Below are 25,265 nucleotides of genomic sequence, written 5' to 3' on the forward strand. Positions count from 1 at the left end.
TACTTTTCAAGATAGAGGACTACTTATTTACGCCATATGCAGAACAATATATTTACGGTGATCAAACAAATGAAAATTACATGGTTTTGCTACTGAAAACAAAGTTCTACATGTTAGGATTAGCAGTACAAAGAAGTGCTCTTGATGCTTGTTTCTGTGTGCAGCTCCCAAAACCTGAAGCCTTTTTATGCTTGTTTCTGTGTGAAGCTCTCATGCATAAAAATTAGACAAAAAAATGGGGATGATCTTCCGAGCTTATTTTTTGAGATAGAGAACTACTTACTTTTACCATACTCAGAATAGTATATTCAGGATAATCACACTAACCAAAACTATATGATTAATTAAGAACTGAAAACATATTTGTACATGTTTGGATTATCACTAAAAAAAGTTCTTGATGCTGCTCCGTAAGGTTAGCAAGTAGTACAGACATGACAGTCTAAACTCTAAATTAGTGGTCATCCTATTGGTGACAAATCACTATCTTGCAAACCAATTTATACAATAAAAGAGCAAAATAGTTTGCTTCTTCATTTACTTATGTAGGCAGGAGACCAGGAGACTCATCGTCTTCATTAATGTTTTCCTTGAGCGCTAATCAATAGGAAGTACATTTCCTTATGGCAGTATATCCAGTGAATACTCTTGCTAAAGAAGCTACAGAATATCATGCAGTTTTCAATATGAAGGAAAACATGGACAGAACTGGAACGATAAATCAAAAACCAAATTAAAGAAAGCACTCTATATTTCACTTACATGGCATCCAGAGTAAAATCTGGTGCTTCGTATAACCCAACTAATAGTCATTATCTGTAAAACGAATTAATTGCCCTAGGATGGGAATAGAGGAGAAACATCCTTTACCTGAACATAACAATTAGAGATAATAGAATGAGAAAGGTGGAATCTACAAAGTGTGAACAACATTACAGAGATGAAGCAAAGACAATGGTAGTTACCAATAAAGAAGAAGTAGACGAAAATCTACAATCTGTATGTTTGTCCGTATGGCCTTTACAATGCAGAGGGGCCTCCAACCTGCAGATTACGGGTATCACAAAATTTAAACACCAGTACACCACTGAACAAATAAATAAGTTGAGGATTATAACCTTTGCCATAAAATGAAATTACGTAACAATTTCAAGCGAAAAATAAATTAAGGAAATTGTATAGTAGACCATGATATAGAAATATATGTGTATAGCAGTTAGTGTAGGTGGTGTTGGTGAAAGAAGTTAGGTACCTTACCTTGCATATATCGTTCGGTTCAGGCTAAATCAAACAGCCTAATGAGACCACCGTCAGTATTTCCACCTCCTTGACAAATCTGGTCAGCAGGTTGTTAAGAAAAGGAATGGGACAAAGCACGATGAGTAAAGGAGACAACTCATTACATAATTTATTTAATAAGATGCTAAACAAATCACAAACAATTTTTTATTTAGTAACATGACAATATGCATAGATTGCATGCCCCCACCTGAAATTTACTGCACTGAAATAGCAATCTTAATAGAATGTCTTCAAGACGTGAAGGTACCTGAATAGTGAATAATAAAACATTGATGACCGGGTATGTGGGAAAACTCATATTTTTATTAAAAAGGTCACATTAAAAGGCTGGAGCTTTTATCTCAATGTTCCATCGTGCAGCAATGAACCAACTCATGATTCAATACACCTCACTTATGGCTAAACCGCCCAAAGTTAAGATTGATTTTCTTTAGACATTTCCTTTCATGAAAGACACAAAATTGATTTTCTTTAGACATTTCCTTTCATAGAATTGTGCAAGACCAATGCAAGTATGGATCAAAGAACTTCAGGGGAGGGGGGGGGGGATCTGGATAAACATAGAAATTTAGCAAGTAAATACCACCCATGACAAAAATGACATGGAGAAAGCCACCAACCTATAAATACAAAGAGCAAGATTACGAACTAACCTAGCCATGATAATGATGAAGCATAGATGAACCTCAGCCCACAACCATATATTTTATGCTACAGATACCCAAAGTTATAGAAGTCCCAGGTGGTATTAATGATACAACATAACGAACTACATTGATATTTTTACGCATAAAAATGTAGAACCCAAAATTAGAGTCTGGTACTGGAACGCATATAAAAACACACTAAACTGACATTTACTCAAAAGGCACAACACTGATTTACTCCATGCTATATGTGGTAGCTTTCAAATGACTTTAAACTGACATTTTACCATCTCGAAAAAATAATTCTTTATTCTTATTTTCAGAGTATAATAATATAAAGGAAAAGAAACCTTTATTGACAATTTATCAAAGACATGTGAAATTACACAATGTATGCTGCTTGCAAGGACCAAATATTGTGAGCGGAAGATCTGAACCTAGAAGTAAACTTATCAAATTTTAAACAAAAAGATTAGAGGAAAACAATTAGATTACATGCTGCAAGATCTGTATGCTTACAGAATATGCCTGAGAGCACCCATGTCTGGCCATCTAAAAGGGTAGCTCAAGCAACTAAATAATCTGTACATGGATAGAAAAAAATATTCAGGTCACGTAGACAACTCAGGGCATAGAATTTATGTCCGAAGAGTTTCAATAAGCAGCACCCCTATGCAAACCAAGAACTCAACGAAAGCTAAAACGACAACCGGAAACTACATGGAAGTTGTATGTTACTTCACTTCTTATTCTCTCCAAGGGATGTAAGCACATCAATTTAATTATATGGAAACTGGTCATAAAATCAGTAACCACATAGGCATATAAAGAATCAATGTTTAGCAAACAAAAGTTACCTTTCCCGATTTCAGTTCATACCAGATATGCTAATAAAAGTAGGACATGTACCAAAAGGCACACAATTCTTTGCGCAAGATTTTATGTTCATGCCCTAGCTGAAATTCCTAGAAATAATAACTAAAATAACACCGTATCTAAATTCAGAATATAAAAAGACAAAGGGGGGGGGGGGGGACAAATCATCACCTCCAAGTAAGAACATACATAAATCTTCATCCCATTTCAGCAAGACCCTGCAAACAAATTATGTGAGTTTCCACTTTCCACCATGGCTTTATTTGACATACAATAGGCGGAAAATGCTCACTGTCCGAATCACCAAATGAAGGATCCCATGTTTTCCTTGGAACTGTCCAACACCGCCATGAAGTCCAACATTACCGGTCTGCCCATTTATCACACAAGCCATGGTCTTGCCCACCCCTTCCAAAGCCACTGCAGAAAAAAATGGTGTCGGTCAGCACACACATAAAGATTTTAGCGTGCATGTGACAGATTAAAATCATATAATGCATATGACGACATTATACCTAATATCTTAAGGGAGAGCAATGTTAGGCAAACATAAAATTCTATTCCGATTGAAATCAAAACATGGTACAGACCAAACAACTCAGTTGTGATTCTATGCTCACTTTGCAGTGAACATAAGAGAAGAAACACTGATGTGCTTGTCATGTGTGCGTTAGTCCAGTTCAAAGTCTGTGATTCTGTTCAGATGCTACAATATAAAAGAAATACTATATATATTAGGGAAAATAATGAAGTGAACATGAGTCAATTATATTCAAAATTTGATGCTAAATCAGTCAAACAACAAGCACGGCCACAAAGTACCCACAAAATCAGGAGAAACATCAGATGCTTGCCGGGAATTTCAGCATTCAGGAGCTGAAATAATAGTGTCGTAGTATATTCAGAAGCTAAAAAATTGAATAGAGATGTCTCTGGATATTTGAATTACTTCAATAATTATCAAAAAGGAGAAACAAATTAATGTGACTTACTTACTAAGGGCTGAGACACATCTTATCATAAATAAGTTATTTTTTGAAAATAAAAGTTACAGTATAAAATAACTTCCATGCGCTCTAGTTATGATACAACCTTCAGACAATAAAGCATAGTTCATAGATGGTCAGCTAAAGGAGGGGTATCAATGTATCATCAACTAATCCTAGAGCATATTATGACACACAAAAGGAAAGCTGCAAGCCTACAACATAACCAAAGAGATGGATCTTTCATTTCTATGTGCTCCAGTTTCTCTTGGCCACATGTTGTACGCAAAACAATGGTGGAAATGGACTAAGTTTTTCTACAATTATTATTACCACCGACAATGTTTGATCTGCACATTTCAACTGTTTGATGAAGAGGTGTTTAAGGAATATATGACATCCAAGTCCACTAATGAATCAAAGAGTCATTCGTAAATTTCTATAGGAAGATCAAGGAAAGAAATACACCTTGGAACCTGGAATGATGCAAGCCAATATTTCATTCCACCATGTCTCTGGTGCTCAAATGACTGGATTCTGAGGAGTGAATGAGGTGATTTTTTCCAACCATGACCGGCTTCTGAGACAAAAGTTAGAAGGTTTAGCTCATGAAGGTAGAGAGTACGAAAATCAAGGAGAAATCACACACATTCTACGGAAACAAATTCTACTTCAGTTAATATATAAAAACTGACCAAATGGAGGAGCTCAGATGACCTTGGAGCCATCTTCGAAGATAGCTTGACCCTGACCAGTGAAGTAGAAAGTAATCCTTGCCCTGTAGAAAAATTATTTCATCTGAAACAAAAGGAAAGGAAATCCTCAAAACTGCATATTAGCTAGATATCATGCACAATTATAAATATCTCAACAAATCAAAGGTGGCAAGTCTTAATAGGATAATTCAACTCTTATGTACTGGTGTCCTTACAAAGGTCGACAAATAGCCACCGTCATGGCTCATTCTTGTGTAAAGAATTATGTGTTCTAGATAGTGTTTACACTTTAAATAAATCAGCCTTGGAGGGATCATCTTTACATCATCACAAGCTGGTATTAGTTTCTAGTATGACTAAGTTTTAGCTCGAATATTACCAAATTTTCATTTACAACATCTTGGCACCATTATCCACCCTCAATACATTCAACATAAATCATCGAATTCGATCATCAAGATGCAGTGCAGCTATGCTGCTATGCATTTGATACAGCTGAAAAGTACTAAGTGCATCCAAATTAATTACCTGACAATAATATGCTCACACATGTTCTAAACTCTCCTTCCCCGCTCTTGATCAACACAACATACAGTGCACTTATCTGGTACTTCTGAAGGGACCGAGGGACCTGTAGGTGGGCTTCAAATCTGAGAAATATTATCCGATGTGTCACAAACAATCACTCACAAAATAAAATTTAGGAATTTACTCAGACATTTTCATCAATGATAGCTTTGTAGTTCAACTCACATAATGGAGAGAAACACATATTGTACATGTCCGGGAGTCAAATACCTGAGAGCTGACTGCAGCGAAATTTCATAAGAAAGGAATTACTGAGCAGATAGCAGAGCATACGAAGGCATTAATCTTCCCGCAAACTGCCTGGATTGTTATCGAACAACTTAGAGGAGATACAAAACCATCTGCAGAAATAAAGATGAGAAATTATGTGGAATGAAAGAGACAGTGCGAGGAAGTAGGCAGAGCCTGCCCTTGCCGGGTCAGCCGACAAACCAGCGACCAGATCTGGCCGACCAAGCAACCACAGGTACAGCCATGGCGTCATCACCAGCAGAACCTGATGTGGAAACCCTAGCCGCCATGACCTCCTTCCCCCAAGAGCTCACGCCGATTCATGTCCTGCCGCCTCCCTATCCCTCCCCGAGCTCGTCGTCGTCCTGCTAGGCGAGGCATCCGACCGGTCAGAAAATCCCGACGAAACAAAGTTGTGGATGAGATCCTCCATCTCCAGCGTCGCTTCCAGCCTGGGCCGCTGCCCTTCCGAGGCCGTAAGGTTTCGCCATGGCCTCCGGCCGTTGGGGCCGTAGCCGGTTAGGCGGAGAAGGCGGGGGGCCGGGGGGGGGTCGTCGGAGCAAGGGCTGGGAGGAGGAGGGTCGGGTGGAGGGGTGGAGAAGGAGTGGGGATTGGGGAGAGAGGAGAAGACACTGATTGGGGGAAGTTTTGCCCCGCTGGTTCTGTCTCCAGCTGCAGTCTCACGTGACCCACCCAAAACATACCCAGGTGAATGACGAGTGGACCCGGATGAATGTGGGTTCCACGTGCAGCTGCAGGCGGGTAGAACAGCGCTGTTGCATGGCTTTATCTAGAAGGGAAACGAATGGGAAGGCACACTCCAGGCTCAGAACGGACGGCCAAGATTCACCTTCTAGCTAGGCACAGTAAAAATCCGACGGCTCACATGCTCAGATCGTTGTGAGACCCCCATGGGGGATTGGGGGCATCTATTATACCTTTAGATTCTAAACAAAGCGGTGCTAGATCTAGAAAAATCGAGTAGCTCTACATTGATTGGTGTCATGACGCATGTATCCTCCCTCGACACGTACCACTCGCCTCGCTCCAACCTCTTTTCCGGTGCTGGTTTATTTTCCTGGTCCCACCTATTCTCTCATCTCTGATCTACTCCCATGGAGTCGCAGTCGCCGCCAATGTTGTCTCTGCCTAGCTGCCGCCCTCTTCCAGCCATCAGCGCGGCACACGCCCCTCTCCCTACCAAGGTCGCCGGCAGCGCGGAGAAGAAGCTCCTCTCCTTTCTAAGCCGGGTGGAAGAGCGGAGGAGGAGCTGGACGCGGCCCTCTGCCTCACGAGTCGGATGGCGGCGTGGAGGAGCTGGACATCCTTCTCTCTCCCTCCTGAGATGGTTGGCGGCGCGGGAAGGAGCCCCTCGATCTGCACCTCCGCCGGTCTCCCATGGGAGCTTCTCTCCCTGGCCAAGATCTTCCTCCATGAGAGAGCCGCGGGAGGAGGCCAAGATGCCGCCGGCCCTGCCCCTCCGCTCCTCCCTCCCCTCTCCTCGCCATGCCTGTTCGCGCTGATGGGCGTAGACCGGTCAGCGGCAGCGGGCCCTTCTCTCTCCCCTGCTTGGTGGTGGACGGCGCGAGATGACCACGTCAAGTGGTGCCGTTGCTCTGCCGAATGGTGCGGTGGCGAGCGCCGGCGGCGCGGTAGTGGGAGCTGGCCGTCGATGGGGAAGGCTTCGTGGAGGTGGCACCTCCTCCACTGTCTATGTACCGAACCTATATCCAATATGATGTGCCTCTTTTGCAAATTTTAATTGTTGTATCTCAAATTGTAGGGCAGAGGAGGAACAAGGCCAGGACATTTGAGCACTCAGCACCATCCTTGGGCTCGGTACAGACGCCGCTCGGCCGCTACGGAGTCGCAGTCGCAGCCAACGCCGCCGGGCTCTCCTCCGTGCGCGGAGTGTATTCCAAAACCTGAAGATCGGAGCAGCCGAGCGGCACTTTGCGGCAGGCCCGGTGTTTCCCGTTTGCGGCTGCTTACCATAGCTATGCAGCCTGTGCCTACGTACCCCATACGCGGGGCGCACCCATCGGCAATTGGGTATCTTTCATGGTGAGTTTTCTGCTTTTGCTGCTGTCGGGCGACTCCCTGATCCGCTCAGGTATTCCAGCCATTGACAACCTTTTCAATATATGTGATGATTTCTTGGATAGCTCCACGTCAGTTAATATTTCTCCCATGATTATTGTTCTGCAGTGGCGTTCTCCCAAACACCAGGAGGCCATTGGGCTGCGCAACTTTTGTGGTCGGCGCCGAATTGTTTGCGCACTTGGCCTCCTACTGGCATCAAGCGGACCAGGATTTAAATTTAACTCCGTCTCGACAGGTGACCTGTTGGATATGACAATGGTGTTCGTCTCTATTTTTTTTGGGCTTCCAATTAATTTAAGTGGGTTGTCTTTGTTGTTCTGTCTAGGTGATCCCGGTGCTACTAATTCCATTGATCCATCTTTGACTATATCCATTGGCTCTGTTTATCCTCCATTTTTAGGGTGTTCTTTTTCAGATGATAGCAAGTACCTTCTTTTCCATGTCCTTTCGATTGTCATTTTAGTTGTGCCTAAACAAGTAAATATTTGTTCAATAGTGAGTGGGGGTTTCCATTCTATGTTCACTTCTCTTTCATTGTTTTTTATCTTACAAATGGTGCTATTAATCGTAGGTGAGCAGATACAACATATATTGCTGTTGTGTACTATGTCAGTGTAATAACATTTGATTACCATGTATGGGCAGACATGTTTATTCAGCAAGATAAATGAGGTGACGTACAAGAAATTGGATTCGATAGAATAGCAAAAGGCAAACTCAAAATTGTTTCTCCCCACACTTATTGAGAAATATTGTTACCAGGTTCCAAAACAGTTGGTAGTAGAATGGTAGGCCATTGAGGCTGTGAAGTAGTGAAAGCAATTAAAGTTGAATGTAGGAGGATCGATTGGGCACAACAACGGAGAATAAAACTAAGTAATTTCTCCGAGCATGTAATATTGAGTTATAAAATTAAAAACATGGTTATGCCTCAGCTCTTTCTTTAACTAGATTATAGTCATGGCCCTACTAATTCTCGCCATCTTCAAGTGTAAATGCGTCATACCAAAAAGTTCAATTTTCAATGGACGCTCTTAGTTTTCCATACATTGTAAAGAACGGAGGTAAAGTATCATAGTTCCTTATACAATGCAGCCAGGTGATTTGCTCTGTCGGGTTCCTTCCTGGCCAGTCAACAGCGAGGAGGGGATCGCCCAGGCTTCGTGTTCCCCCTTCAGCTATTTGCGTTAAACGGTCTCCTCTTTTTTAGGGTACCCGTACTGCCTCCCTCTTCTGATTTGCCTTCCTAGGTATTTACTCTCTGTGTCATCCTTAGCCGCCAATCTTGCAAGGTATCATTGTATGCCAATAGGAACCCCTTCTACAGGATGAGGTAGATCCTCCATCGTGCATGACTTATTTCCTTTCTTCTTACTGAATCCCTATTTTTTCGATCTATTCATCAGCCTAGGTCACTATTCCATTTTTCTTAATGGTTCCCTTATTATTTTGGTCTATGCCTTGGCCTAGGTTGCTCCTTTCCCCAACATCCATTTTAATTGACCAATTTATATTTGATTTTTCCATTATTGGAGCTGCCTTTGGTAACCATTGTTCATGTCCACCATTACCGAACATATTTTCTTGCAGATTCATTAGAAGAGCAGCCATGCAGACATCTTTGGTGAAGGATCTGTTACCTCAAGGATTTCAATGGAAGATCACTTTGCATGCCAGCTCAAATCTGGGAACATAGGGATGACCAAAATTTGTTTGAGCTGGACTTCATTTTGGTTGACCAGGAGGTACCTTCTAAATATTCAGGTACTTTATCATTCATTTATTATCACTCATAACACAATACATGCAATTAACTTGAGTTATTTAACCCCTTATATGTCAGTATCACTATATTATGAAAAACAGTCTGTGGACACTTTTTTTTTTGACATCAAGCATGCATGTACATAATACTGATGTATGCTGCCAATCTACTTAACAGGAGTAACTTTTCGACTTCAACTTATCTGCTTTGCTTATGAACTGAACTTGCCTACTTCACAAGCAAGCCAACGAAGGGAGGATGAGTTATTTAACCCCTTATCTGTCAGTACCACTATATTATGAAAAACAGTCTGTGGACACTTACTTTTTTTCTTTTTGACATCAAGCATGCATGTACATCTAATTACAACGCTTATATTTTCAAGTGACCGACTTTCTGCAATATAGTCAAGGGATGCTAAATTCCCATCTGTTTTATGAGCATGTATCAATGCATAATCATTAGCAGTGTTGTTTTGTGCGTACACTATACTGTACTGCAGAAAGTAGAAGTTTTACAAAAAGCGGCGGTTGTATCATCGATCGTCAGCACCACAAGATGCCTGTGGTATTTTTGGTGGTGTTGATGAGTTATTGGCACTAATAAGAAAGAAAGGGACTGAGAGGTATGCTATTACTTGGCAAGTGTTGCGACTAAACAGGTTAAAGATGAGTTTCAGCCAATTACTCTCTTTGTTGAACACGTGACAGAGATGAGTAAATCAAAGGAAACGATGCAGCTCAGAAGATCTAGGTCAGCACCTGTTAGACTGTGAGAGGCAGCCTTGATTTTGATTTCTAATTCCAGTCTAATTGTACGACTATGTTACTATGTAGATATTGGTTCCTCTTTGGCATGAAGATCTTTTATAATATTGGAATTGGAGAGCACACAGGCCTTTAATTGATCTTTTAATAATATTTGGCCAAAACTGATTCTAGGTGATCTTATTTTCATAATTTGTTCCTTTATGAATTTATCGATTATCGATTGATGTCTATGTACTTCATCTAACTAGCTGTGGTGCTCACTATTCATTTTTGGATTAGCTTATGGCAAACCATTAGCTGATATATTTCAGGTTCCATTTTTTGCGGAGTTTTATAGTAGTTATGTGGAAGTTCTTGGTTACACACATAATGGAACTTTGTTTTCAATCTCTTTTAAGGCCTCCGGTTAGAATATATGTGCAAGTTCTTTTGCGTCACTTTTTGAATAATATTTTGCACTTAATGACATATGTTAGATTGTGAAACAAGTAGTGGTTTCTGAAAAAGAAGTGGATAGGTGTCCAGGTCCAATCTTTTTTCGATTATAGACATGTGTAATGCCAACTTTGCAATATTATATATCTAACTCGGAGTAACTGGTTCTTTTTGCAAAAATATGTATATAGCAGCGCATTAGGCTCAAGATGTTCTTCTTATTCGACAAGTGTGCAAAATCAATTTAGGTTGAGAGAGGCTTCGACTAGATATAGATCATGTACCCACCCTTCGAATATTTCCGGCTACTTAAGTGTAATTTAAGTTAGGTTTAGCTTTGCTATCCGCTGACAAACTGATGTCACACGGGAAAGGGATTTGCAATATTAATAGAGAAAAACGATTCTCTCCTAAGAGTTGTGCAAATAAATTATGTATTTTATCGCTGGCCTTACAGTCACTATACGGGTTGCCTCCTCTCGCCCAAAACTGAAACATACTGCTACTAGGAAAATGAGAAGCCAAGAATGCATGTCCATCTCTGCAGATACAAACACAATCATCTGCCCTTTGTGAGACACATCGATCTATGTAAAGATGTCACACAAAAAATTAAATCTGCTGCGCCTTAAAATAAAGCCAGAACAAACACAATTCCAAAAAGAACGAAAAAAAATACTAAAATCTACAAGTATTTAACACCGCCAAGAATTACCATCGTCCAGCCACCACATGGCGCGGCGTGCCGCCGCGCCCTTCTTTGCTAGTAATGAAAATGCCTAGAAGCAAAGAAGTTTGCCGAGGGCCCTATCGATACAAAGCAACCATCGCGCCCGTGTGTCGCTCCCTAGGGTGACACCGGGGCGTTACCGCGCCGCCGCACCTACAGTCCCCTCCGCTTGCTCCTCTAGCCGCCGCTGCCGCCGGCCCTTGCCGCGGTGGCGGCGCGCCCAGCCCCCGAAGGTGGATTTGGGAGGTAGACGCCGGAGATGTGCGCCATGGCTGCTAGGGCGGTGGTGGCGGCTCATCTGCGTGCAGCGACCAGGGCGGCGCCCCTGGTCGGGGTAGTGGCGGTGACTCTCCTCCGGCGGCGCCTTGTACGCCGGTGAAAATCTGGGCCAGATTGGGTGGCGTTGGGGGAAACTCCAGATCTTGATCTGGGTGATACCCGTGCTGCCTATCCTGTCTTCTTCGCTGCATGGTTGGGCCGGTTCTGGTCGGGGTCGACCCTGCTTGGCCGTCGCCGTTCTCGTTGCTGCCTCATGGCCGCTGGTAGAGTGCGGCATCCGCGGCGTAGCAGATTGCCGGCGGGCGGCGGGGAGAGGGCCTGCCGTTCTGCCTAATAAAGGTGGCAGTCCTAGGGTTTCTCTCGCGCCAAGTGAAGATCGTCGGAAGCTTCTTCCCACCGAGCTGGTTGTATTGTCGTATTCCGGAAGGACCTGCCGGCGAAATTCATTGTGCGATCAATGGCTAAAGATTGCTGGATTGGGCGTTTTCGGTCGGGCGCACCCATGTTTTAATCTGACCGTTTGGTTTCAGTGGGAGCGCTTCGAAGCTCTGTTGGCTGTTAATATCATGGAGCTCGTTTTCTTTCCATGGTGCTAGTGGAGAAGGTCATGAAAGCTAAGATTGGTGGAAGAGCATTGGTGGTCGGATCGTGGTGGTGAGATGTAATTGGCTTGGAGATTTGTGACTTCAAACAACGGCTTGTATGTGGGGGCGACTACACAGGAGAAGTTCGGAGTTCTATCTTTCAGGGTGAAAATCCAAGGTCTGGCCTTAACTGGTTGTGCCCGGCAATGTTCTTGTTGAAGACATTGTTTTGAGAGGGGGGACTTTCTTCAGGGTGAAAACCTAAGATCTATGATCGGGCGACGACAACGTTTGTGCATTGCTTCCTTCTTGGAGGCGTCGCTTATGGAGAAGCTGATCTTCTGGTGTTGTCTTGGTGGTGTCAGTGTTGTTGTTTCAAGTTTATCGATCTCTGTAGCGGGGCTTTTCTTTTCTGTAATTCTTCTCTCTTTTTTTGGCTATGTGCATCCTTTATGCTATTAGGGCATGATGCTGTTGCAGAAGCTGGGTGTAATTGGTATCTCCGTGATATTAATATATGCTCTTTATCGAAAAAATATAATAAAAATGTCACAGTAGGATTTCGCCTACTGTTTATGGTAAAAAAAACATGTAACAGGTTGCTAAATCAAACAAGATTTTTAAAAATTAGAAGAAATGTGCCAATATATGAAGCAATCCTCTTTTGTACAAGACGTATATAGACATATATTTCTGTTATCAATTATTTTCTATGGTTTTCTCATATATATTTTAATGCAAAGAAGAGAATGGTTGTGTGTCCAGATGGTGGTACAAAATGTGTTATTAACCATGAGGTGTACTTTCAAGTTACACAAATCCAGTAATACGTTTGCATAGAGAAGTATCCGTTGTTTCACTCTCATCCTACAATTATGTATTTGGACATCATAGCGAACTCCTATCTCTACAGAAAGATCATTCGCCACTATTTACGTTCTTCATAACATTCCATAGCATTATTACCGTGCGTGATATACATTATTGTTGACCAGTAAGTTCAATGCAGAATGGCAGGCGTGCAGTAGGGGCCCGTGAGCCACTCATACACGATCGAACGGTACGCAGCCTCGGTCAAGTGAATGCCGTCCCAGTTCAAGTAGTTCTCGGGATCCCCACAGGCACTTGAGCCGGACATGCCACACCTCGCCTTGTTGTTGTAGTTGTAGGACCCTTCCCCGCTCGCGCCGCAGCAAACTTTCAGGCCGTATTTCAATCCTGAAAAACACCGTGCAATGTGAATCTAGGTAGCATTGGTGAAGAATCTAGTGAAAGTTGCATGAAATTAAAATATACATTTCAGTTTTTGGCGAGGGAAATAAATTGAACCCTTTTCCAAATAGATTTTCGCCCTACTATATAAATAAAAACGAGCATTGTGGGGGCCACAACACAAACAAGCCCAAAAGAAAAGACCCATAAAGAAAAAAGAAACTAATGCCTACACCGGAAGATCGACGTAAACAAAGATGGCTCGTAACTGCCGCGTCCTCCGGAGAAGTCCCACCATGCCCCTACCACACTGAAACGCCACATACCAAGCAACACCCTTTAACAAACAAATCAACGACAATGCCACTGTTGCCACAACTAGCCCTAGGGTTTTGCCCTGTATGTGGAGGGGAGTGGTAGGGGTACACCCGGTGCCTTCCAGGAAGGAAATGGGGCACCAGCGGGCGTCACTGGGTCGGTATCAGACGAGCCGATGGTGATTCCTCCCGACCCCCAAAACCACAACCCCAGACAATCTGGAGTGCTTCACCCAACCTGCGGCCAACTAGCACACGCCACCACAGTCTTGAAACCACCCTCGTTGTCTTACCGTGGTCACCATCGCGAGGCTCGTAGTCGCCGCCTTCCTCTGGCGGGTACTCCATCGCTGGCTCGTGCTCGCATGACGGTGGCAACAGTCGCTGGTCTATCTTGTGTGGAAGCGCCGCGGTAGTGCAACCAATGGGTCCACCCGCATTTTGGAGTGGGAATACATACCCCGCCCAATCCTTCGATGGCTGCTCCGGCTTCTCTTCTTTCATTGCCGACACCTGCCCTGGCTCTGAAGGCTCCTCGTACTGCTCATAGTCGTCGTCATTGTGGCCCTCCATGTGGGCCTTGATGAATTGACGATGATCTTCATGTGATGCTTGGAACCATTGCGCCCACAAAGATGGATCGACGGTGGAGGCGGGGTCCTGCTGCAGATCCGACAGGAGAAAGGCCCGGTGTCGCATGATCTCTCGACGATGAGCCGGGCCACGTGTGGGGATGGTTGGCACCGACACACGTGCCTGCTTCATATGCCGATGTGGGACGTTTGGCCATGGCAGCGGGTGGCCTTCCTCCGCGAGCTACCGCGTGATCTTGACCTCCATGTACATGCGGCGCTGAGAGCGTGGTTTGGGATTTGATCATGGTGTCCTGGCCACCGGCGGGCGAAAGAAACATCGGCCGCCACTGCTAAAAGAGGACCCCACCTCGTGGTCATTGCAACCGGGAAAGAACCAACGGCCCCTTTGCCCTTGCTACGTATAGCCAAGGTTTTTGCGCGGGCTAGGATTTGAGTGGAGATGGAGAATGAAGTGGAGTTGGAAGTGGTGGGGATGACAAGTTGACATCCCCATTTAAGAAGCACCAGGAAGTGGGTGACCGTGGGGACCCACACCAATTCCTCTTCAACGGTCGCCGATGCACGGGCTCACGAAGGCCAAGGGAGGACAAGGCTAAAGCAAAGCCAATTGTTTGCAGTTTGTCGTTGGACCTTGCCATGATTCCGCGCAAATAGATTCGGATACCATCTACCGATCGTGGGCCTCCGTTCGAGATGCCCTAATGTCTATACAACATCTCCCCGCAACATCTCGTGACACCAACGTCTGCGATATCAGTCTACCACTTCTCCTCCCTTGCGTCTATTTCTCTATTTCCAGCAGTTACAATATGACGCCCGTTTGATCCATGCCGTCCCCTTCGGCCCTAACATCGTAACTCGTCAGCTCGCCACCGACCATTCTCTCCTATATCCGTTTAATTTGGATAAATCTGACAACGTCACGGCAGCCGCTTGCAGCTTTTCTTTGCGCATATAGGAAGAGAAATTAAGGCTATAAGGGTTTGGTGATGTCTTTTTTCGCCTCTTTCCTGCTACTGGTGTACAACTGTACTACACACCGTGTACATATCTGGGGAGAAACGATCATGCGTAGGACACTTGCAAGCGCGCGCGAAGCCAAACAAGCTGCCCGGCCTGTGACAATTCGGACACCTCCACTGACGTCCGCGTATCGATCTACTCGCAGGAGGCAGCCGGTGCTTACGTTTTTTTTTTTTTTTGCGGTGGAGCTGGTGCTTACGTTAACTGCTTAATTACTGGAGTACGTATACTATTTTTGCTAATGCCACGAAAATAGGTTCATTGTGTGGAGTAGATGCGACGGCGTGATCGATCATGTACTTACCGAAGCTCACCGGAGAGCGGACCATCTCCGTGACCTGCGAGTAGAAGTCACCGTACATGAGCCTGACGTCGGTGTGCTTGCTCTGGAGGTCGCAGATCCCCTGCCTGAGCAGCTGGTTATGGTAGATGGACAGGTCGTTGAAGCGCTTCAGGCAGCCGTCACCGTCGTAGTCGCTCTGGTTCGAGCTCCCGTATAGCGTCAGGTACATCGGGAAGCACCCGATCGGCAGGACGCCCGGCACCACTACTTCTACCGCGCCCAGCCCGATCAGCGTCTGTGTAATTTCCCGCGTGTACGTACTTTAAAATTTGGCATATATGTTGGCTCGTAAGTTTTCAGGAACGCCTCTTTCAGGAATTACTGTACCTCTACACCGCCTGTGATCTTGTCGATGATTTGCGGCACGTAGCTGGTGGCCTCGTCGACGCCCTTGCCGCCGAAGATCGGGGCGTTGTAGTCGTTGCCCCCGAACTCGCCCAAGATGAACAGAGAGCCGTTCAGGTAGCTCTTGCAATCTGCAGACACAGAGTGGCTCAATGCTACACTGCTACTGCATTTAGGCACATTCCTTATATGCCACATGATCAAGCTCACTGAAATCGAGAATCGAAGGCGTGGAGCACTCACCGGCGGCGCTGCCGCAGATGGAAGGCAGGAGCTGCCGAAACCACTGGATTTGGGTGTCCAGGGCGCCGTTGTTCCATATCCTGCTGCCTAGGCCGCGAGACTGGAAGAAGTCCAAGTTCATGCTGGTGGCGCCGATGATGGCCATGTTCGCGCCTTTCTTGAAGTCGGTGCCGTTCGCCTTGGACGGCGGGAGCAGGGGCAGACCGAAGAACTCAGCTGCACAAGTACAGTACACAAGATCATACTACTCCTTAGTCCATACTCCATACTTGACAGTTGATATGCACACTGTACAGATGCGCGCCAAGGTTAATTACATACCTAAGAAATCGACGAAGACCCGGCCATCGGAGCAGCGTCCGGTCGGGCGGCCGAAGTAGGTGTCGCCGTACGGCGGCTGGCCGTTGGTGAGCCACGACGGGCAGCCTCCGGTGCAGAGGTTGCCGGTGTCGGAGATGGAGTCCCCGAAGTTGTATATCGCGTTGTAGCTCCGGGAGGAGGAACCATGCCGGGCACCGGTGAGGAGGAAGATCAGGACGGACACCACTGCCTTGGTCAGCATTTTTGCTAACTTGCGTGACAGAGATAGAGATGGCGTACAGAACGTTTGCAGCTTTGTGCTTGTCCGATCCTCTAGCTCTCTGGGCTGCCTGGAGTTGAAGATGCATCGAGATTTATAGGCTCGATCGGAAGTACAAGTACGTCACTGTAGATTTGAACTTTACGTGTGTCACTCTCGCCGTTCCTCGGTGGTACGTTGATCGATTGATCCACACGGACCACGTCCACATGGGCGGAGTGCGCTGGAGTGCTGGTTGACGTGAAAACTTTGCAGCAGGTTTTCCGATTATAAAATGGATACTAACAGAATTTGAATCCGATTATAAAATGGATACTAACAGAATAACAGAATTTTACATGTATCTCGGCCGCGGTTGACGTCAAAACTTTGCCATCAAGTTTCTTACAGTACTCTAATTGGAACCCAGTTCGGAGATTCTGGTGCCCTCCATGCCCCGCATGCATAAATAGCCCACGGAGGAGACGCAGGACGTGCTCGGCCTTGACCTCTCACACAGAGAAACTCCATCCAGCAAACCCTAGCTAGCAAGGCGCGCCATGGAGGAGACGCAGGACGTGCGCGGCCTTGGCCTCTCACCGGGGTTCAAGTTCGACCCTGACGACGACGAGCTGGTCGAGCTGTACCTGCTGCGTCGGATCCTTCGCCAGCCGCTCCCCTTAGAGCGCGTGATCTGCGAGGAGGACGATCTGCTGAGCGCGGCGCCATGGGACCTCCTGGAGAAACACAAGCGGGAGGGCGACGCCTTCTTCTTCGCCAACGGACACACGAAGCACGACAAAGGAAATCGGCAGAAGCGAACCTGCGTCGGCGGGTCTTGGGAAGGGCAGAAGCCCCTCATGGACGGCGAGAGGCTGAGCGTCCCCGGCATCGGAGGCACGGATGAGATCACCTGGAGGAAATACATGCTCAACTTCCACCGCAACGGAGAGAAAGGTAGCACGGGATGGGTCATGCACGAGTACTCCATCACGGCCCCGGACCATCTCGCCTCGTCGTCGCAGAGGCTGTACCGTATCCGGCTCAGTGGACATGGCAAGAACTCAAGGAGGGAGCGCGGCGAAGACGGTAGCGCGCACGAGACAGCAGAGCCCGACCTCATCTCTGCGGCCAACCCTGTCTTCCCTGCAGCGGAAGTGGTAGATGATGAAGATGGTGGCAGCGCATGGCCGGCTACTACGGCGTATTCAGATCAAGTCTACGAGTACGGTTGGAGCTTTCCAGGTGCGGACGTTGGAGGATATGCATGGCCTGGCGCCCCAGGCGTGATGAATGAGTACGATGGTGCAGCAGCGCAAGTGGTGGATCTTGTAGATGATGAAGATGACGGCAGCGCAAGGCCGGCCGCGACGTCGTGCTCAAATCAAGTCTACGACTACGGTTGGAGCTTCCCTGACGCGGACGCTGGAGGATACGCAGGTCCTGGAGCTACACCATCACCAAGCATGATGAATGAGTACGGTGGTGCAGCGCCGGCGGTAGAGATGGTACCGTTTGGTCAAGGATCATTCTCCGGCGATGAGTCGGTCATGGATTTTGAGCTACCGGATCAGCAGGACTTCAACATCGACGACGAGTTCACGGATTTCGAGCTGCCAGATCAGCTGAACTTCAGTATCGACGAGTTACTTGGCTTTCTAGCCCCACCTGCTGGTTCGAAGGCACTTATCCTTGATCAGTATTCCAGCGCTGGCGTGCAAACGCAATCTTCGATGATGCCCGCGCAAGTCATGTCGTTGTAGCTTGATTATTGATCGGCACGGGAGTTAGTGTGTGTATTAGTTGTGTAACGTAGCTAACGATTTGTTTACACTTCTTTGTAATGCTATGCACGACGGCTTGCAACAACCAAGGAATTCGATGTAATCTTTCGTGAACTCTGTGAATGACATGTTGGTGTGTTAATACCAGAACATCAATAGATTTTCAGATTGCAATACTTACATCAGCATTTTTTTTTTCTTTTAATTTATCTTCTGAATGCATCGGTACTTGATAGATGATGAAATATATTTTGGGAGTGTGATGTGCATGATGCATGCTCATGAGCAAGTGTTCATTTGGTGTGTATCCGTATGCTCCTTTTGTTATATTGTGACCAAATTCATATACTAAAGGGAGGCTAACTTCTAACGAGCGGAGCAAGGCCCGTTGCGGTACGGATCATTGTCACCGCCTATATATCCATCGTGTAAGCCACCAGCTAGGATTTATCAGATTATAAGATAACCACCGGCATTTGTAAACGCTCCCCATATAGTGAAATATTTGCTGGCTGACGCCCGTAGTTTTTCCCCTTCTGTGTTGGAATGGGTTTTCCACGTTAAATCTTGTGTTTTCGCTGCGTTTTTCTTTATCGTTCTTCGTTTTTTGATTGTCGTGTTCATAACACCTTTCATGTCTGAGGTGTGCCTCAATTTTACTCGTGTTGTGGAAACGATCTATCTTGTTTTGTGTTCTGTTTGGACAGTGTACATTTAGTCAAAATATGTAGCAGCCAATGGCCGAGTGCATCCTCTGGGCTTCTTAATTATATTCATGGGGTCGTTATGATAATAGCCGCCGGTTCGTGACATCAAAGACAATGGTGTTTCGGCCGCATCGTAGGCTTCTTCTCTCACGGCATTGTGGCACACTCTAATATGTGTTCTCTCGCGAGATTTAAGGGTGAAACCTAAAACCTTACACCCTTGATCCATTAATCCTTCCAATAGTACACGCTTCTGACATTCATATTTTTATCGTGGTCAAACTATCAAAGCTTCTATGGATCACATGATTACAAAATAGAGAAATGAAAAAAAAAACATAGGAATTTGCTAGGATTGCAGGTACAAATAAAAGGAAATTGTTGGAATAGTCATTAGGATCGAACACAAGCAAAGGTGCATCTATCCTACGCGTATGATATAAATAGCAGGTTAGAGTGGATGTTAAAATTCCTATGGAATTGAGGTGTAGGAATGCGAACCGAGGAGCTGAAGGGCAAGGGATTGATAGGGCAGTAGCCGGCAGGTAACCTCCCACTTCCTCAAGCTCTGCATTGCCCCTCTGCAGCGTTGGTCCCGCCCCGTATGGGAGTTCAAGGGAGTCCACGAGTGGACGCATCTCTTAATGGGGAGGCAATCGGTCCCTGATTCCGATGACCTCAACTGAAAGGTCAACCGCAACAGGGAGGGTGCGGACTTGCCGTTGACGAACATCCCCACCCTCTTCGATGAACAGACCGCGACCACATCGATGAAATCATCGCCTAGATGTTGCAGTGTAACGAGCTTGTGATTGTCCCTGGCTGGGTACCCCCGAAAATGTTCACGCGCCAACTCAATGGGTAGTGCCCAGGAAGTGGTCCCCGATGAGACACTAGAGTTGAGGGAGCAAGCACCAGTGCCCTAGGTGGGGCAAGTGATAGGGGGATATCGTATTGGCTCCTCAAGATCATTATCCCTGGTACAGATCTAGGAAAGGAGTATACGAAGCCGATGAAGTCCAGGAGCATCCGAATCCCAAGAATTAGATAAAATAGGCAAGCAATAGCACGTAAAGGGAAATCAATGTTGTAAATTGTACCCGACCCCAGCTGGTGTCCGGGACATAGCCTACTATAAAAAAAAAGGCTAGGAGGAACAGCCAGGGAGAGCACCAATATTCGTTTGAGAGCAGAATCGCTCAAACCCTAGTTATTCCAGCGAGCTTGCCCACCATTAGTATGCGGCGGACACATTGTTTGTCTGACCAATCGAAAAAAAAAACACCAATGCCCCTTTTCCCTAAAAGCACTACTCCATGACAATGGACATTGCTGACATTAACTCTTGTCAATTGGCGACGTTTGTGGGAAATCAGAGCATTGGAGTCATGGATTCGGCGGTTTCTTTTTCACCAAGCAATAACTCGGCGATCGTCAACGGCCAGATTCATTTTGGTTCCATTGGTATTCTTCCACACCCACCGGCCCTTCTCCTAGATTGGAAACTTCAACCGGGGGATCGTTCTAGCGACCGGGAGCTTCGACTTCCGCGACCGGACGCAAGGAGTCATCCGCCCTATCGGATCCAATCTGTTCAGGTCCGTCGGCGACAAACTTCACTACAGCTGCAACACCGACATCTTCTGTTTTCCATCGAGCGAGGTAAACTCCCCGGGAAGCATCGAGAACAACGTATACTCTACGGTAATCTTGGGGGAATAATGGGGCTGTTCCAGATGCGGCTGTCTAAGGTTGGACACGAGCTAGCTCAGGCTGGGCTCGTAGCAAACGAGCAATTAGCGTGCCCCAAATGGGCTCCGCTCAGGCCAACTCGTTTGTCAAACGGGTCGGAAAAACAGGCTTATTCTGAGTTGGCCTAAAAAAACTCAGTCCAACTCGACCTGGCTCGCGAGCCCAACACAGAAAAACGCCAGGAAATATATAGGAAACGCACGCACATCAACAAAACATAGCCAGTACATGTACTAGCAACTTTTGAACATCAAATAGAGCATGCATATATTCATATTTTCCCAACAAAAAGCACATTATATCAATTTATTTACACGAGCACACATCCATTTCACTAAAAAGAATCAATAATTAGAGCACATTTTTGGGAAACCGCCAAAACGGAAGCCACAAATGCACAAGCACAATGATAGATAATAGTGTCATGGATCATAGTCATCATCGGCACGGTTACAAATTTGGTTCCAAGTTCAAACACAAATCAAGTAGAGTAACATCCACTCTCTTAGGTTCTAAGTTCCAACACAAATAAAATAAGACATACTTCTAATTGTAGCAAGAGCATCATCCTTATCCATTCTCCAACTCCATTGTAGTAGAATCCACATGACATTATAGTGTACGCGTAACAATAGGATTAGCAACTCCATTTTACTAACATCCATATGACAAGTGAACATGTAGTAAAAATCTCTTACCAATAGTTTCTATTCATCACACTCTTAGGCAACTTGATGGTCTCCACATTTTCCTCCTCCTAAAGAAGAGAAAGTTAGCCATGAATATTTTTTAAGTGTTCGAATGGTGAGAACGGGGTGAAAATCATACCATCGCATTCAAGTCACTATGCCTCCATCATAACCGGTTTTAGAGAACTATGATAGTCATCAAGAACCCTTCCACCGATGCTAAAGGTTGATTCGGAAGATACGGAACTAGCCGGAATAGTCAAGAAACTCCTTGCCATCTTGCCAACATCTGGTACCTAAGTGAATTCACTTTCCACCAATCAAGCAAGATGAAGCTGGGATTTGGTTCCTCAAGTGCATCTTCTAGGTAGTTCTTTAGGACCAGTGCTAAAGGTCCTCCGCATGGGCGCTCCGCTGCGGGCCACGTGGTGCCCCTTTAGCATCAGTTCGCAACTGAACCGGTGCTAGGGGGCCTTTTAGCACCGGATGCGTAGCACCGGTTGGACATCCGGTATATATAGCCTTTACAAACCGGTGGTAAAGCCCCGTTTTCCACTAATGTACTCACACGGGCGACGTTGGCGTACGTGTGTAAGGCACGCAGGCATGAAAAACCGAATTTGTACTCGCGCCGCGAGGTTCGTACGTGTGCAGCGTGTCGTCGCGGATTGTTCGATCGTGGAAGCCTACCTCGTGTAGGATGACACGCGTCAAAAGCTGGTGCAGTCCGTGGAGCAACTTTTCCCTATACAAAGTTTAGTCTTTTTTCTAGTGGATCTTCGTGGTGGTGGCGCCTATGATGGCCATGTTCGCGCCTTTCTTGAAGTCCGTCCTGTTCGCCTTGGACGGTGGGAGCAAAGGCAAACCGAAGAACTCAGCTGCACCATAGTACTCCGATCCATAGTCCATACTTGATTGTTGATATATCGCCAAGGGTACATATTTACCTAGCTAGGGTATCAACGATGATGTGACCGTCGGAGCAGCGACCTGTCGGGCGGCCCAAGTAGGTGAGGCTGGCCGTTGGTGAGCCACAACGGACAGCCGCCCGTGCAGAGATTGCCGGTGTCGGAGATGGAGTCGCCGAAGTTGTATATCGCGTTGTAGCTTCGGGAGGAGGAACCATGCCGGGCGACGGTGAGGAGGAAGATCAGGACGGACACCACTGCCTTGGTCAGCACTTTTGCTAACTTCGTGACAGATGACCTGAACGTTTGCAGTTTTGCGCTTGTCCGATCCTCCTGGCTCTGGCCTGCCTGGAGTTGAAGATGCATCGACATTTACAGGCTAGATTGGAAGTATACATCGCTGCAGATTTGAAGATTACGTGTCACTCTCGCCACACGGCAGACCACGGGCGGAGTGCTGGTTGACGTGAAAACTTTGCGGCAAGTTCTCCAATTCTGATTTGAATCCGATTGTAAAATGGATACTAACAGAATAACAGAATTTTACATGTATCTCGGCGGCCGGTTGATGTCAAATACTGTACATCAAGTTTTCTACTCTAATTGGAACCCAGTTCGGAGATTCTGGTGCCCTGCATGCCCAGCATGCATAAATAGCACACGGAGGAGACGCAGGACGTGCTCGGCCTTGACCTCTCACACAGAGAAACTCCATCCAGCAAACCCTAGCTAGCAAGGCGCGCCATGGAGGAAACGCAGGACGTGCGCGGCCTTGGCCTCTCACCGGGGTTCAAGTTCGACCCTGACGAAGACGAGCTGGTGGAGCTGTACCTGCTGCGTCGGATCCTTCGCCAGCCGCTCCCCTTAGAGCGCGTGATCTGCGAGGAGGACGATCTGCTGAGCGCGGCGCCATGGGACCTCCTGGAGAAACACAAGCGGGAGGGCGACGCCTTCTTCTTCGCCAACGGACACACGAAGCACGACAAAGGAAATCGGCAGAAGCGAACCTGCGTCGGCGGGTCTTGGGAAGGGCAGAAGCCCCTCGTGGACGGCGAGAGACTGCGCGTCCCCGGCATCGGAGGCACGGATGAGATCACCTGGAGGAAATACATGCTCAACTTCCACCGCAACGGCGAGAAAGGTAGCACGGGATGGGTCATGCACGAGTACTCTATCACGGCCCCGGACCATCTCGCCTCGTCGTCGCAGAGGCTGTACCGTATCCGGCTCAGTGGACATGGCAAGAACTCAAGGAGGGAGCGCGGCGACGACGGTAGCGCGCACGAGACAGCACACGACGAGCCCGAGTACATCTCTGCGGTCAACTATATCTTCCTTGCAGCGCAAGTGGTGGATGATGAAGATGGCGGCAGCGCATGGCCGGCTACGACGTCGTACTCCAATCAAGTCAACGAGTACGAATACGAGTACGGTTGGATCTTCCCAGGTGCGGACGTTGGAGGATACGCAGGGCCTGGCGCTACGCCGTCACCAGATCAAGGAGCCCCAGGCATGATGAATGAGTACGGTGGTGCAGCGCCGGCGGCAGGGATGCTACCGTTTGGTCAAGCATCATTCTCCGGTGATGAGTCGTTCATGGATTTTGAGCTGCCGGATCAGCAGGACTTGAACATCGACGACGAGTTCATGGATTTCGAGCTGCCGGATCGGCTGCACTTCAGTATCGACGAGTTAGTTGGCTTTCTAGCCCCACCTGCTGGTTCGGAGGCACCTTTCCTTGATCAGTAATTCCAGTGCTGACGTGCAAACGCAATCTTCCGATGCCCGCGCAAGGCATATTGTAGCTTGATTATTGATCGGCACGGGAGTTAGTGTGTGTAGTAGTTTATGCAAACGTGGCTAGAGATTTGCTTAGACTTCTTTGTAATGATATGCACGATCGAGGGCCTTTCGTCTGATGTGACGACTTGTAACGAGCAAGGAATTTGATGTAATCTTTCTCGTGAGTACATGCATAACATTCTTTCTTTTAATTTATCTTCTAAATGCATTGATACTTGATAGATGATCAGATATGCGTGTTAGACTGGATCCATATGCTTTGAATCTTTTTAGCTTGCAACAATATGCTTCTATCGGGAAAAAAAACATGGATGGGGTCATGTCTTTGCATACGAATTTTACGAGGAAGTAGAGGCAAGAACCTGTGAGCTGCTCCCACTACAGGAATGGCGCCGTACGACGACGGCCGTGGCGTACGCCGACGGCCAAATGTCGGGGCCGTCGGCGTATGGCCCGGCACAGCCAGCCAGCCGTCTGACCCTCGGCGTATCGTTGCCGTCGGCGTAGCGAAGTCTACGCCGAGGGCAGCCCTCGGTATATACTTGGTCCTAGGCGTAGACAGGGCTACGCCGACGGCCACCCTCGGCGTAGACTAATTTTTCAAATTTGTCCTATTTTGTAAAAATCATAACTAATTCATATGATGTCAGAAAAATACGTATAAGGTATCAAAATGTTTAGAAAAACATCCTCTATCCGTTTATGTCAAAATCATGCATATTTGAATCATGAATAGTATCTGTTAACATAGTAACAATTCAAACACTTTCTTATATGTCCTCGGGTTCTCGTTTTGGCTAGATGGCAATTTAAACGAAGTCAGAAAATTCCGCGGAGCCGCATGGCATCATTTTATGTGTCCTACTAACCACTCCAAAAGACGAAATTGGAATACGGCAGTTATTTTGGAAAACCCATCACAAACAGGGCTATCAAGTCCGGAGTTCTATGACTTTTAGGGGAAATGAGTAG

The 25,265-nt window shown here is 46.4% G+C and overlaps 2 long non-coding RNA genes and 1 pseudogene across 6 annotated transcripts; 1 reads left to right on the plus strand and 2 right to left on the minus strand.

Annotated features, from left to right (window-relative positions):
• Positions 1–585: 585 nt before the first annotated feature.
• LOC124661119 lies at positions 586–5,442 on the minus strand. Of its 3 annotated transcripts, none has more exons than XR_006990095.1 (7): positions 5,326–5,442; positions 4,507–5,158; positions 3,015–3,245; positions 1,490–1,549; positions 1,253–1,336; positions 763–1,044; positions 586–660 (listed from the first exon to the last, which is right to left on the minus strand). It is a non-coding gene; the product is annotated as an uncharacterized LOC124661119 (long non-coding RNA). The 3 variants fall into 3 exon arrangements; XR_006990094.1 differs by having other exon boundaries at positions 1,258–1,336; positions 4,507–5,177; positions 5,326–5,436; XR_006990093.1 differs by having other exon boundaries at positions 4,507–5,177; positions 5,326–5,436.
• A 1,057-nt stretch (positions 5,443–6,499) lies between these two features.
• On the plus strand, positions 6,500–10,170 carry LOC124665471. 3 transcript variants are annotated; one of them, XR_006990568.1, is made up of 5 exons: positions 6,500–7,038; positions 7,130–7,410; positions 7,555–7,684; positions 7,775–9,213; positions 9,392–10,170. It is a non-coding gene; the product is annotated as an uncharacterized LOC124665471 (long non-coding RNA). The 3 variants fall into 3 exon arrangements; XR_006990567.1 differs by having other exon boundaries at positions 7,130–7,459; positions 7,555–9,213; XR_006990566.1 differs by having other exon boundaries at positions 7,555–9,213.
• A 2,842-nt stretch (positions 10,171–13,012) lies between these two features.
• On the minus strand, positions 13,013–16,653 carry LOC124668533 (annotated as a pseudogene).
• Positions 16,654–25,265: the final 8,612 nt, after the last annotated feature.

Source organism: Lolium rigidum, chromosome 6, assembly GCF_022539505.1.
Source record: "Lolium rigidum isolate FL_2022 chromosome 6, APGP_CSIRO_Lrig_0.1, whole genome shotgun sequence".
Classification (NCBI taxonomy): Eukaryota; Viridiplantae; Streptophyta; class Magnoliopsida; order Poales; family Poaceae; genus Lolium; species Lolium rigidum.